Below are 12,719 nucleotides of genomic sequence, written 5' to 3' on the forward strand. Positions count from 1 at the left end.
TCCAATATGTCTTTTCTATATTTCTAGTGTTATGTTTCCCATTTAGTCCATCTGATCTAGACCCATTTAGGTATTGTTATAGTCTTTGGATTGAATTTGTCACTCTTTCTTGAACCTATTGAAATCTTGAAGGAGAGAGTTCTTGATTTGACCTTGATTTTTTTCATTTACCTCCAACAAGTTCCTGTTCCTTGGGCTCTGGACCAAGTGCTGCCAGAATGCCAGATCAATGAGGCTACCACTCTCCTTAACTCTATTCTAGAAGCAGTTATTTTTTAAAAATACACTGAAGGAAAAGATCCTGAAGGCAATGATAGCATCGTCAACAACAAGTGAGACTTACATTATTTTACCTGTTACAAAGGACTTTCACATTCATTGTCCATTTAAAGGCAGTGAATACATGTATTATCCTGTCATTACAAAAAAGTAAAATAGAGATCCTAATTATTAAATGATTTACCTGATGTCAAAAAGCTAGTTGATGGAGCTGGGTCTCAAATCTAGGCTTTTTTATTCCAAACTCTATCTTTCTGGGAGGTAACAGCACTTATGACAAATATAATAAACCATTCAGTAAAATTCATTAAAACACATTAGTGAAACAGATAATGTAACTTTAATGAGTTTTTAAAATCAGATACAAAAAGCTGAAACAAATTTCACTGTAGGAAAAATGTTATTAATTCTTCTCTGAAATGCAAGTCAACAATATCAGTGTTTTTGAAAAGCTCTTAATGTTTCTTGACAGCCTAGGGATTGGTTTGTCTAAATTGACAATTACATGTGATTGGCGCTATATTATTGATAGACATAGGGGACTAGAAATATTTATTCGAAATGTGTTAGGTCTAATACATTTTATCTCACTGACATGCAATACTGTGTTCATTTGTTTCTTCAACAATAGAGTCCACACTATCAAATTTTTCCTGAAGAAGCTTATAGTAGAAGATATAACTAATAGTATAAGGCTATAAATAGAACTAAAAGAGTGGTTATGAAAATAGCTTAGTAGAATTCAGAGAAAAGAAGAGTTGCTATGATTTGGAACAGGGGTCAGCAAACTATCACCCATGAGCCAAATCTGGCCAACAACCTGTTTTTGTAAATAAAATTTTATTGGAATATAGCCACATTCATCCATTTATGTATTTTTTATGGATGCTTTTCTGTTAGATGGGCAGAGTTGAGTATTTACAACAGAGACTTGCTTAGGTACACAAGGCCTAAAATGTTTACTCTTTGGTTTTTTTACAGATTAAGTTTGCTGACTACTGATGTATAGTCATTGTAGAAGGTTTTATTGGGGTAGAAGAAGAGCTAGGCCTAGGTCGTTGGGAAAAATTGGGGAAAGGGTTGAAAGGAGAGAATTCAGGCAGAGAATCTAGAAATAGCAAAGGCATATTCCTAAGATATGCTTGGGGATGATCAAGGGACAGTAAAAAGTATGCCTTGGCTCAAAAAGAAGACTGATGCTGGGAACTGAAGGGGTACACATTTGAAAGGCTGACACAATTCAGGGACATTTGATGCCAGGCTAATTCATTTGAAGTTTTCTTGAAGAACTTCATTGGCAATCAACTGAAGGTATAAATCCCAGTGTTCTCATAGCCCAGTTCTGAATAGAGTCATATTCAAAGAGGAGAAGTGAAAGGAAGGAAAGAAGGAAAGAAGGAAGGAAGGAAGGAATCAAACTTTTTGTATTTTTCTAAGAACATTAACGGGGATTCCATTTGCAATGAAACCAACACTTCCAAAAATCCTCTTTCCTTCCTGCTCCTATTTTCTTAACTTACATAGTTTCTCCCTATCCTTAATCTTTCATCTTCTATTTCTTCACCAACTCACACAACACTTGGTATTTTCTTCCCCTCACTTTCCACTTTCTTTCTCCTTCTCCCTCCTCTCCATTTTCTTTGCCCCCTCCTCTATCAGTCCATCAATTCTGCTTTATGAAATCTTGAAGACCCTAGAAAAGATCGGACTCTTATAGCAGGGGCTTGTAACGTTTTTTTGTGCCATCGACTGGTGGGCAGTCTGGTAAAGCCTGTGAACCCTCTCTCAGAACAATGTTTCTCAATGCCTAAGATAGAATACACTAGACTACAAAGGAAATCAAATATATTGAAATATGGTGAATAAAATATGACTTATTAAAAATTATGTCATAATAATATGTTCTTTTATCTATACATTAAATAACAAGGTCTGATGATAGAATTAATAGCCGCTATAATTAAAAAATAGTGATGTGGGGCTTCCCTGGTGGCACAGTGGTTAAGAATCTGCCTGCCAGTGCAGGGGACATGGGTTCGAGCCCTGGTCCGGGAAGATCCCACATGCTGCAGAGTAACTAAGACCATGCGCCACAACTACTGAGCCCACGAGCCACAACTACTGAAGCTCGTGCGCCTAGAGCCCGTGCTCCGCAATAAGGGAAGCCACTGCAATGAAAAGCCCGTGCACCGCAACGAAGAGTAGTCCCCACTCGCCGCAACTAGAGAAAGCCCACGTGCAGCAACGAAGACCCAACGCAGCCAAAAATAAATAAATACACAAATAAATAAATAAATTTATATTAAAAAAATAGTGATGAGTGTAAATGATATTTTGAGATATCTACAACTAAAATATGATATATATAAATATATAATATATGTGTGTATGTATATAAATATGTATTTATATAAATATTTATATATATAAATATATTTCTATTGCGGAAAAGCTTCAGGTATCACTAACATTACTTTCGTTTGTTGCCACTTACATTCATAATTGAAAATGTTTAATTTTAATAGTGAAAACAATGATGGAGTTTTTACCACCCTCGTTAGATAATCTCCTGAAACCTGATTTGAAAACTCCTTCCTTAGAGGATGAAGGAGGAGGAACTAAACAAGCAAAGACAAAAATCTTTTTAGTAGTTAGGGGAAATGAAGGAAAGCTAGGAAGTCTCACATGGGAAGAATTTTTTTTTTAACCACTAAACTTTTTAGGTAAGAAGGAAAATTATAGCAACAAGGCTTTATAAAGATTAATTTGACACCATTCAAAATTGGGAAAAGGTGATGTAAATAAACTAGTTGGAAAGTTTTGTAATAGTCAATGCGTGAGATGAACAACATTGGTTACATTATATTTGGAAATAAAAGGAAAGATCTTACTTGAATTTAGAAAGTATTACATTTATTTAGCTGCCACACTTAAATAGGGGTAGGTGACAATTAAGTAAATGTTTCCAAAAATTGAGCATTTTGTTTCACAAAATAGTCTATTCTCCAAACTCTGCTACACTTACGCACACACACACACACACACACACACACACATCAGAAGCATATACAACTAGAGAAAGTAGCAAAGTTGTTGGAAATCCAGTGCATTGAAATTGTTCAACAGGAAATTGCTAAATTCTCCCAAAATACAGGCATTTTGAACAATGATTTATCTGTATGCCACAGAATAAACGTCAGAGTTGGAGTTTAAATTCCCACTCTGCCACTTCTTAAGTGTGTAATCCTTGACAAATTGCTTTAAGCATCAGTGTTTTTCATCTTAAAAATTAGAACAATGCTAATGATATCTAGCCCAGAGGGCTATGGAGATTATAATTACTCCAAATATGCAAAAGCACTAATCATGGTATTGGATATGTTGTAAGTGCTCAATACGTGTTGATTGTATTTCAAAATAAGAGTGTACTAGATCTACAAATTAAGATGCTATTGTTAAAAATCGTCTTCAAATGAAAGGTCTCCAATGTGCCCCCTTTCTTCTTGACTAAATCATGTGTTTGTTGTCCTAGAAAGAAAGCTATAATTTGGCTCTCCATAAAATTTCCTTGATCCTGAGGTAATACTGAGGCTATAACACTTAAGCATTCACAGTATTAGAAAGTTGAGTGTCTAAATAGGGTACTTTGAAAGAATTTTGATTACATTATATACTCCCATCATACTGCCTTGGTACAAAATAATTATACTCTTTTGAACGCAAGGTTTCTGTGTACCAACCCAGATTTCTGAAGCTGTGCAGCCTCTGGGCAGAGGGAGCTTAATGTTATGAAATTCGGTTTTACCTTGTTCTCTTGACAACCAAAACAATAGTTAAAATAATGGGAATTAAAATCCCACGCACTAGCTGGTAATGTGGCACAGAAGGGGGACAGTGGGTATACTTAAACTCTACAAATCGACTTAAAGACGTGCTAGGTTTTATCCGAAAAACAAAAAGCAAACAAATAGCAGCTTTTATACTTGCTTTCTTGGAAAGAAAATTAGGTGCTGTCCTACTGGCATGTAAAGAGAGGATGCACATATTCGTATTCAAGACTCTTTCTAGTGAAGAAGTACTTTAACAAATTAATCCTTTTTGAAACTATATCTGCATTTTGTCCGAAAAGTCTTAGCATTGCTCCGTTGATTGGCCCGAAACATCTTCTGAGTCAACCTCCTATTCATATTGGTCTCTCTGTACCTTTCCTCAAGCTGGCTAAGTGTCTTTTTACCTTCCAGATTTTATACGCCCGCCATCAGAAGTTTTCCTGTTCATCACTTCAACTGCATGAGACAGGACCATAAAATTGAAAATTGAAGCCACGCTGAAAGAAAAATTGTGATTTGTCTTGGCCCTCTCCTGGAGATTAGGTTTCTCCTCTGGCCTTTTACTAAGTTTGTCTGAGAGGCCTCCAAGCCATAGCTGGTCATTTATGTGACCCCTTTCTCACTAAAACCACATCAAATCTTGTTCTCTGATTTTACCTATTTTCCTGCCCCTCTGTTTACTGGAGTAGATTTTCTTTAAAGATTGCTCTTGACTAAGACCCCATGACCAAAGATTTATTACTTTCTGCATCTGCTTGCATTTTAAGAGAATCCTCATATTCTGTCTGTAGCCCACACACTGATAGAGAAACTTTTTTTTTTTCTACTTCCAAAAGTTTGCATAATTTCAAGATCTACGTGTGGGAGCTGTGTAGCTATGCTGCCGCGAGATGAAAGACAAAGGCAATTTCTGCATTTCTGCTACCATTTAGAAGTACAGCTTTGTAAAACTAGAGAAACAGGACCTCAAAGGATGTGTAAGACAGAGGTCACAAATTCAAATGCATTTGGAGTCCAGGTAGGTAAAATTATTATGTTTTGTGACAACACATAAGACAATAGAGTAGCGAATTGACTTCAGTCATTGAAAATCAACACTGTGCTATGCAAACAAAATCTTTAAATGAGCCAGATTCTACCTTTAGCCCATACCAGTTTTATGATCCATAACTGGTCAAATGGTTCTCGTTTTACTCATTAAACCCTCAATGAAGAATATATTCTCTCCATCACTTTTTAAATAACAAAGTACTGATATTACCTGATGGCAAAGAAAGCCCTTTCTGCTTTTCACACCAAATATCCAATCCAAGGAATATTTCTGCAGGTGTTTTTTGTTGTTGTTGTTGTTTTCTAAAACACATCTCAGACATAATCATTTCACTTTTAAAGGTACAATTACCGTAAAGATTGTGATCACTTTGCATTTTGGTCTACCACAAAACCTCCTAACTGATATCTCTACCTTTATCAATCTATGGGGCACACAGCCACAGAAATCACCTTCCTTAAATATATTGTGATAATATTGTTTCTCTGCCTAAAAACCTGCAGAAGACTTCAGTCACTCTAAATTCTCGACCATGATAAGAAAGTTTCTTATTAGCACATCCATCCTTTCTTCAATTAAACTTCATCATCTCTTATTCCCATTTGAACTCATCTTTTGTGTCAGGCAAACGTGCTTATTACCAATTGTTACGATACCAACATTTAAGTGGTAATTTTTGGTATAGCTGCCCCAGATTTCAAGATCTATGTGTGAGAGCTGTGTAACCATGCTGCCATGAGATGAAAGACTTGCTAGCTGGAAAATACAGTTGTCCTAAAGGAAAATGTAGTTGTCCTAAAGGAAAATGTAATTGTCCTAAAGGAAAATGTTCAAAGCATTCCCATTCCTAGTATGGCATGGAAAGTTTAATATGCCTAGTCACTAATTTTCTTGTTGCAAGTACCCTATGCTCCCTTAAAAAGAGAGACCTTGTACATCTTCAGAACTACCAGGTCACTGGTCTCTCCATTGGAGCCATCCTTGTTGCCGCTCCGATCTTATAGCCACCTTTTTAACCTTGATCACATACTGAGAAAATTGTAAGTGTTTTCTTTAAAATGCCAATGATTATGTATATATGGCAAAATTAACCTTCCCTAAAGCAAATGTGGCAGAATCTCTGGAACAAAGTGCAGCATGTACAGAAACAGAAAAGGAGCAGGAAGGAGCAAATTTGTTCCAGAGACTGCAGAAGCACTATTTACTGGCAATTTTGTCTAAATCTGATTTGTTTGAATCTGAATCATAAGAGAGTCTTGATAGCAAGTAATTACTTCCTTTGAGATCAAGGTAACTAAGGGAAATAGCCTTGGCTTTGAACTATATAGCGGAATTAAAAGTGAACTTGTTTTACAGATAAGTGGCCTAAAGGCAGAGGTAGGATAAGTGACTAATGGATTATTGATGGAAAAGGAAGGCTTACAACTGGCTCCCTTTAAGGTATTTTATGCCAATACCCCTGGGCACCATTAGGCAGGAGAGGAACTCTATATTTTGGGAACTAAACTGCCTGAATATAATTTGCACAGAGATTAAACACTGGTTAAAAAAAAAAAAAAAAAAGCCCCTTCCAAACGATTTTAAGAGAACCTTAGGGATCACCCAACTCATTCCCACCTGACTGAGTTTTCTCTCACATCAACTAGAAAGAACCTAATATATCTTCATATTTACTTCCCACAAAAAGTCTCATTTTTATCAACCAAGAAAATGAAGTTCAGGGAAAAGATATTTTCCAGCTAGCAAGTTGGTAAGGCCATAATGCAAATCTTGGTCTGTTGAGCTCCAGAGCCAAGGCTTTATTCTTTTTGTTCATTATGAACACATTAACTACTGCGGTTGGGGACTGGTTCACAAGTGTGAGTGTGGGGGGCTTTCCCATCACCACCACCTCCCTGGGTTTCCAAGGCGCTGTGCACCTTTGCTTGAATTCAAGATTGTCATAGGAGGATGCCCTAATGATGTTCATGTGGGATAAGTCAGATGTGGATGGAGCAAAGGCTCGGGATTCTAATGGCCTTGACCTCTGTTAGATGTCACTGTTTAAGGTGTTGTTTATTGACAAAGGAAAGTGTGGACCAAAGGGGAGGAGATTTGAGCTAGACTGGATTTGCTCAAATGACATTTGACATCTGCCAAGGATGACACAACTCCTAGGTGCTCATTTCTGCCCAGGTGGCCCCTTCAAATCCAGCAATATCCTATGCCATTGTTATTCTAAGCATGCAGTTTTGGTATCGCCTGGGAACTTGGTGGAAATGCAGAATTTCTGGCTCCACCTCAGACCTACTGAATCAGAGTTTGCATTTTAACCAGATCCCCAGGGCACCTTTATGTTAGAGTTAGAAATACTCCAGTATGTTATTTCTGTACCAAGCTTAAGACAGAAGAAATCTTTGTGAGGCTGTCTGTGGTCTTATCTGCCTGGGCTTCCCCACAGTCTATCATTCTAATTGCCTCCTGGAAACCTGCCTGGTAAACAGAAACCAGAGTTCCTCCCCTTGCGAACTATCAACTCCTCTGCCCTCATCACCTGTCTGCCTGTCTCCTCTTCCCAGGCCCCGAGGACTTTTTTTCTAGCCTTGGTGGACCCTACCCTCCTCCCACTCTTTGTCCCAGTCATTTTATCCGTCCTCACTTAGGTCCATCAAGGGCTTAAGTGCTTTTGGAACAGAAGAGCCCGAGAGACTAGGAACCTATTTCTGATATCTACCCTGTCCTCATCCCTGAGCCCAGGCAATTAAATAGAACCAACTCTCTGCTGGAAATAGGTCAAAAGAAAGGAGTAAAAGGAGGTGGGGTGGGGGGGAGAGGACATTGATTAATTTATCAAAAAAGTAATCCACTACACTTATATATGATGCATTTGTATGAAGTGTATTCTCAATAGTGTGTGTCTGTACATGTCATTGGTTTGTAGATTCCTAGAAACGAAGGTCTGTTTCTGCTTTACTACCTTGAATTCACATAGATGTTAGAAATATTTCCAGATAATTATGATTGATTTGAAGCATCTCTGGCTTGAGATTATCCAGCTAGAGAATGAGCCCATGTCCTTATACTCTGAGCATTTGAGGAGGTCGTCCAGCCTAGCGGTCAGCAATGTGGGTACTGATAGCCGACTCTACCACTCACTAGCTGAGTGGTTCTGGATAAGTCTCTTAAAATCTCTGACCTTTTTCTTCTTGTGGATGATCATAATAGCACTACACTGACTTCAGAGACTTTTTATAAGATTAAATGACAAATTGCATGTAAATGTTAATATATTATCTGGCATATGGCATGCCTAATAAAATTGAGCTTCTCTTATTACTTCAGAATTACTATCCATGAAATGTTAATATTCACTCATGGCAACTGGAAAATTATGAAGGTTTGAATCTAGACTCCTAGTGCTGAAAATTATTATACAAAAAGTTTAGTTGGAATCAAAGGCATCATAATAGTAATAATATATTTATTGAGCATTAGCTATGTGACACCTTCTCATATATGATCACATAGAATCCTCACAACTCTTTTGAGACAGTTCCTATTTTCATCTTTCTCTTTCATCTGATCACCAAACCTATTTCCTCTTTCCCTGGTACATAGCTGGAGACTGGGTGGACAGCCTAGGTGTGGCCATGTAACTGAGCGGCATGGAGTATGTGAGGCAAAGATTATGCTACGTCCAAACTTGGTCCATTAGAACCCACCATGTGCCATCCCTTGTGCTCTTGCCTCCTTTGTGGCAGCCTTGAAAACTGCACATTAAAGATGGAGGACCTATAAGAGGGAAGGATCCTGGCTTCCTCACTACCTCTTAGAGAAAAGCCACCAGCAGGTCAAGAAGAATCATTTTGGATTTTATGTGAGAAATACATTTCCATTATGTTTCATTTCTGGGATGTATTCCTTACAGCAGCTAATCTCACCTTAGCTAATTCACTTAGTCTATCTAAGGTCACACAGCTTATAATTAGGGACTGGAATTCTAGGTCGGGTGAACCCCAAAGCCTGCACTCTCATTCATTACTCTATACTGGTATCAAGCTTCACTTGAGAGCCAAAGAGTGGTTCCGTTTTAGCCACCTACCAAATTATGTCAAATAGTAAACACTAGAAAGAGATGAATCTGAAACCTAGAAACCCCTCAACTGAGTTGTTTTCAGAAGCCAGTGAATGAATCAGCTGATTCATGAGCCCTGGGAATTTCCTACAGCTGTCATCAGATGGGCTCAGACCATGCCAATTTATTAGGAAAACAATTTTGCCTCAAGAACCCATCACTGATTTTTTGAAATCTGTTGTCAGTTCTACTTCTCTCTCTATGGGGTACTGAACCAGTGACTTGTATGTTTGGAGCCTCTAATGAGGTTGGTAATAGTCTTATAAACTCTCTGTGGAGCTCTCACACCTCTAATTGAGAATCAGACATGAGATTGGCCAGAGCCCAGGGAATATTCTCCAACTGCGTGCTCACAGTGGCAACTGTTTGCTCAGAAGGCTCAAGGGAACTTCTCCCTGCCAGAGCCCTAAAAAATTAGGGCAGGCATGGCTCCACTTGGTGGGACAGAAGCTCTATAGTGAAGCAGAAAAATATCACCTATAATAACAATAAACTCTTGCATGGCACATGCAGATAACAAGGTGCTTTCAAGTGTGGAGTGTCGGTATCAACAGGCATTGAGACAATTTCCATTTTATTGATGAGATTCCTGAGAATCAATGAAACTAAGTGACTTGCCAAAAGCATAATAAAATAAGGTATAAACATTGGTCTTCTAACTCCAAATCCATCACAAAACTCTTCTGGCTCTCTGTATCTGAATTCTCAAAGATCCTAGTAAGCTCACTGTGATAAAAATAAGTGAGATGCTAAGAGAAAGAAAGTAGACACAAGAGACCACATATTGTATGGTTCCATTTATATAAAAGGTCCAGAAAAGACAAAGCTCTAAACAGGGAGTAGATTAGTATATATTTCCCTGGGTTGGGGCTCAGAGGAACAGGGGTTGACAGTAAATGTGTGTGAACCATCTTACTGAGTGATGGAAACGTTTTAAAATGCATATATTGGGACTTCCCTGGTGGTCCAGTGGTTAAGACTCTGCACTTCTACTGCAGGGGGTGCGGGTTCGATCCCTGGTTGGGGAACTAAGATCCCCCGTGCCAGGAGGTGTGGCCAAAAATTTAAAAACAAACAAACAAACAAAAACCCCACAAAATGCATATATGGTGATAGTTGCACATGTAAAATAGTAAAATAATTGTATTAAAAATCATTGAATTGTACATTTGAGTGAATTATGTGATATGTAAAATATACCTCAACAAAGTGGTTGAAAAAAAAAAGTAACATTTTGTAAATTAAACCCCCTCCAAAACCCTGTGCATTCAAAAAGGCTGAAAATATAAGTTTACGTATGCATAGAAATATCTAGGAGGATAGCCACTGTTTAGTGATTAACACTAAGAAATTCTATTGTGGGAGAAAACTGGGAACTTTTTAATACTCTATGTTTTTCTGTATTTTGGGGGGAAATAATTGACTTAAAAATTATTTTAAAACATTTTTGAGAGATACGAAGTTACAATGGGGCTTCCCTGGTGGCACAGTGGTTGGGAATCCGCCTGCCAATGCAGGGGACACGGGTTCGAGCCCTGGTCTGGGAAGATCCCACATGCCGCGGACCAGCTAAGTCCGTGCGCCACAACTACTGAGCCTGCACTCTAGAGCCCGCGAGCCACAACTACTGAAGCCCGCACGCCTAGAGCCCGTGCTCCGCAACAAGAGAAGCCACAGCAACGAGAAGCCCACGCACCGCAAGAAAGAGCAACCCCCGCTCGCCACAACTAGAGAAAGCCCATGTGCAGCAATGAAGACCCAACGCAGCCAAAAAAATAATAATAATAATAATAAATATTTTTTAAAAAGAGTGAACATTAACAAAAGAAAAAGAAAAAAAAGAAGTTACAATGTATAAAATGTATGGAATTATAAGTGCCGTTTCCTTTGGATAGTGGATTATGGCTTATATTCTTGTCTTTCTATGTTTATTTTGTAATTAAAAATGATTATATATTACTTTTACAATTAAAAAAAAATAAGCGGGGTTGATTCTTTCTGATGGAAGCTGGCCTCTAAGCAAAACAAGGGGGCCTATGAGGGAGGGTCTGTTCAGGCATCAACCCTGCCCTCTTCCCTGTCCACACAGTCCCCCGCCTCTGCATGACTCAGGGCCCTTCAGATCTGCCAGGAGCTGCTGCTTTGTCTTAACAATTCTGTGGCTTATGAAACAGACAATATGGCTTGTGTAATTAATTTTTCTAGCTCCGAAGTCAGGAAGCAGAACTCTCCCAGGCAGGCGGGGTCTAAGCTTCTCCCTTCTACTCAGGCCTCGGCCTGGCTAAAGCCAAGTGAAAGAACCCTAGCAGAAGGCAAAATGGTTTTCCCAGCTTAGCAACCCTCTCCCAAGGCAGAGCCCAAGAATATTTACATGTGCAAAGGGGAGCATCAGGTTTGTTTTGCTCAAAAGTCTCGTTGCCACCAGTTCCATCTCCTCCGTGCTGTGTTCCCACCTTACCACAGTACATGGTTAAAAAAAAAAAGAAAGAAAGAAAGAAAAAGAAAACCTGAAGATGGGCTAAAAATACCTGAGCCAAATTCAGTGCTTCTGTGAGAAGGCTGAGCACACCGGTGACATCCATGGTAAAGACAGCGCCAACATTATACACAACAAGTCACATCCTGATGAGTTAATTGCCCCAATTGAACATAAGTGCAGTGGAGGAAAAGGGTATGTTAATGCATGAGATTTTACTTTTTCACACAGGAAATAAAACCCCAAATGGAGATTTAACATCTTATGAAAACTTGTGCAAAGATAACTTTTAAGGAGAAAAAGAGCTGCTCAGATTTGTAGATGAGGCTATGTCATGAATAAAATATCATCATACTTCATCAGTTTTCAAAGAAAAAAATAAAACTATTTAGCACAGTTCTGTGTCCTTCTCACTCAGCCTGGATCAGTGGAAAGAGTAGGTGCCCTAGAACTGAAGACCTGAATTTTAAGTCCCTCTGTCCCCCTCTAACTGGTGGTTATGCGGTGATGACCGAGTTTATTAACTTCTCGGTCTTGGTTTCCACATACATATACAACATTGGGGATGATGCCTATTTATCGCAGGCTGTTTTGAAAATTAAACGAAGTGGCACAAACACAAAGGCACAGTGCTCGGAGTAGCACCTATCAATACATATCGATACATAATTGATGTTCAGTAAGTATCAACTCCCCCTGCACTCTGCACTGCAAGGGGTAGAATGAAGAAACGGGTACAATAAAGAAACAGCAAATGGAGGCACCAGAATGTAGGGTAGAAGGTCATTGTGAGATCTGACCAAAGGTGGGTCAAAATTATTCATAATGGAATCCAAAATATTGATATGGAAAACAAGAGCAAACCAGAAAAAAGTTTCTGCTTATCAAAGTTTCTTGTAAAAAATGAAAACATTGTAGAATTCATTCTATTTTTTCATTGGTTGGATTCTGTAGTCCCCCTTTAAGTGA

The 12,719-nt window shown here is 38.5% G+C and overlaps 1 non-coding gene across 1 annotated transcript; it reads left to right on the forward strand.

The window, feature by feature from the left end:
- Positions 1 to 10,229: 10,229 nt before the first annotated feature.
- Positions 10,230 to 10,302, forward strand: TRNAR-UCU (transfer RNA arginine (anticodon UCU)). Its single transcript has one exon. It is a non-coding gene; the product is annotated as a tRNA-Arg (tRNA).
- The last annotated feature ends 2,417 nt before the right edge of the window (positions 10,303 to 12,719 follow it).

The sequence above is a fragment of the Balaenoptera acutorostrata genome, chromosome 5 (genome assembly GCF_949987535.1).
Source record: "Balaenoptera acutorostrata chromosome 5, mBalAcu1.1, whole genome shotgun sequence".
NCBI classification, from domain to species: domain Eukaryota; kingdom Metazoa; phylum Chordata; class Mammalia; order Artiodactyla; family Balaenopteridae; genus Balaenoptera; species Balaenoptera acutorostrata.